This window comes from Equus caballus, chromosome 8, assembly GCF_041296265.1.
Source record: "Equus caballus isolate H_3958 breed thoroughbred chromosome 8, TB-T2T, whole genome shotgun sequence".
NCBI classification, from domain to species: domain Eukaryota; kingdom Metazoa; phylum Chordata; class Mammalia; order Perissodactyla; family Equidae; genus Equus; species Equus caballus.
In genome coordinates this window covers 58,352,837-58,355,924 of record NC_091691.1, presented here as the reverse complement: position 1 = coordinate 58,355,924, position 3,088 = coordinate 58,352,837, and the positions used below count along the sequence as shown (strand labels likewise).

The following is a 3,088-nucleotide window of genomic DNA, read 5'->3' as shown; positions in this document are numbered from 1 at the left end:
GCTGAGTAACAAAGACTGCCCGGCTTGCAATCCTAAAATAGTTAACATCTGGCCCTTTACAGAAAAATTTGGCAAACCTTGATCTAAAGAATTAAAAATTAAAATGTGATTTTATTAAAGGCTACCAATTTAAATATACTCTTCATCAAAATGTAAAGTAAATGTTAAAGATTGAAACAGCAATATTATTTTCAAAATCTTTTTCTTCTAAAATACTTAAAATTGGTGACGAGGAAAAGGCCACTGCTGGACTCCATCTAATCCCCGGGTTCTTAGACTAAAATTATGCCCAAGCTCAAGCAAGGAAGAAGAAAGCTGAAAGTCAAAGAGAAAAGATTATCAAAAAGAGAGACGCCTCTTACTTCTGTCTAAGCTAATTACACCTCCCCTTCCACCACTCTCTCCAGAAAGAGTGGTTATGCCTTCAACAGATGCCCTCCTTAGCAGGAGTACAAGCCAGATCTTAGGAGGCTACGCTCATCCTGGAACTTCAAATTTCCCAATATCAAAGATGCAGTAAAACTTTGGAAAATTGAGTGTGGTCTATATACAACTGGTGCCAAAACTGGGTGACCCAGACTTTAGAAGTGTTAAAAGACACCATCTTTCCATCCCGTTTCTGCCGCTGAGAACTTGACAGTCTGAAACCACCGTTTTGCATTTTGGAAAGGGACTTCTGCAGGCTCCAGGAAGCACTGAAGACCGTCTCAGAAAATTCTTCCTGTCCAAGCCGTGGTCAAACACATGAGTGATAAACTTACGGTTTTTTACCATGTGCCCCCATGTGCTCAACCACCCCTGTAGAATCCGGAGCTGTACTTCCCCCCATGCTACCACAGCCAGCCACCCAGCCGTCTTCCCCATCCTCCACCTCCGCCTCCACCCCCTCCACCTCTTCCGCCTCTGCCTCAGCCACCACCGGTAGCGCCTTTGCTGCTCAGAAAATCCAATCTCGCTAAAGCACTTCAGGCTGGACCGTTAAAACAAGAGGGACCCATGCAGATAACAATTAAAGATCTGCTGACCGTGAAATTAAAGAAGACGCAAAGTTTTAATGAAAGGAGGAAGATTGTACCATCACCTAAGGCAAGAATTCATGGTTACTGTCTCCGACCTGAAGCGTGTTACCCTGAAACCCAGTCCAAAGTGTTAACTCAAGTTACAAAAGTCTTCATTACTCCTGGTAAAAAGCCAGATAGATCTACGGACACTACTTAGAAAAGTCGATGTAGAGAGGAGTCCAGGCGGAACCCCACTTACTAATAAAGAAAATATGGAAACAGGAACTGGGCTGATCCCAGAAAGTTTCAGCTGGCTCACCCTAGAAGCCCATCTCAAATTCTGGCACTTTCTACAAGCAGCTTTGATGAACAAAACTGATGCCAACCCTGCCAGACTCCATGTTATGATCCACAAAATATACAGATAAAACCACTCCAATACTTTTTTTAATAGGGTATGTATAAATAATTATACTAATATATAATTTCATTTGAAGAATTAAGTATGTATGGAGCCCATTCATACTGGGGTGTAAAGTGGGTATTTGGATATTCTCTAGTTTGCATGTTTAATAGAACAGTTGGGAAAATGCAATCTCCAACATGATTTTAACCTGGAATTACCCAATTTAGGTTGGAGAAGTTGTTCAAATTTAGCTGGATAACTATAGCTTGTACTCCATAGGTGCCATTCTGACATTAAGAAAATAACTGAGTTCCTCTTCATCTTGGGTATTCTCAGGTAATTGCAAAGTATTTTAGTCTGTAAAGCTCATGCATTCATATAAGTCTTACAAACTTAATCAATAAAAAAGACCCTCTGGATTTGATTTCTATTTACTATAAACAATTAGGAGCTAAGACCATCCCCCATCCAAACCCAACTATTTTCCAAAAGGATTTGAAGCAAAAGATCCAATGGGACCCGAAAAATTAGAATGTATCATTTCTAGCATCTTAGGTAGGTAGTTATATCTGGTTCACTGAAGTCTGAGATAGTCCTTACTTTTATATTTGCTGTCCACATTCATGCAGTTAAATATAAATTTCATGAAGACCTCAACACGAACCTTGTTTTTTCCACAGTGCCCTGCCAAGGATTCTCTGAGGTTCATAGTGGGTTTGCTGTGAGACCTGATTTCCTGTCCTCAACAACCTGTCGATTCAATGACAGTAATAATGCAGACCTCACTGGATTTTGTTCTTTCCTGCCAGTCCAGGTGGCCAGATTTAGCAAATATAAATACATGACACCCAATCAAATTTGAATTTCAGGTGAACAACAGATAATTTCTAAGTATAAATATGTCTCATTAAACAATGTATCACTTTTTTAGTATAAGTAGGTCTCAAATATTGCCTGGGACATATTTATACTAAAAAAATGATTCATTGTTTATCTGAAATCAAGTTTTTCTGGGCATCTTATATTTTATACAGGCCACTCTATCAGTCAGTTTCCTACAAAGCTGCCAAGTATTTCTGGGAGCCCCCAGTTTGCCAGACACATCTACTTAGTAGTGGACACTCCTATAGCTTCAGCCAGGATCCCTGCCACTAATGTGCTAAGTACCATGGAGGAAGGGGAGCTCTCATTAGGGTGAGTGTGACTGAAGGAGCAGGATTCTGATGCTGAGACCCTCCACTGCAGTCCCAAGAATAAGGACAGCAGCTCGTCATGGACAGAAACAAAGAGTTTCAGATCTTCACTGCACTTTCCAGCCTGATAGGAAGTAGATACATAGATGACATCCTTGAAATATTCCCTGATTAGCTTAGGCTAAAAAGACATTTTGGCAATTTCCCAGAAATGCCTGTATTTCCACAGACAAACATAGCTTTGAGATGCCCAATAGAGGGTTCTGGGAAGTCACCAAACTGTAAAGCAGACCCTGTATTTTTTGTCTGTTTGTTTGTTTGTTTTGCTTTTTGGTGAGGAAGATTGGCCCTGAGCTAACATCTGTTGCCAATCTTCCTCTTTTTAGTCTCCCCAAAATCCCAGTACATAGTTATGTATCTTAGTTGTACGCCCTTCTAGTTCTTCTATGTGGGATGCCACCACAGTGTGGCTTGATGAGCGGTGTGTA

The 3,088-nt window shown here is 40.6% G+C and overlaps 1 pseudogene; it reads left to right on the top strand.

Moving 5' to 3' along the window:
* Positions 1–285: 285 nt before the first annotated feature.
* On the top strand, positions 286–1,380 carry LOC100052028 (proline-rich protein 11 pseudogene; annotated as a pseudogene).
* Positions 1,381–3,088: the final 1,708 nt, after the last annotated feature.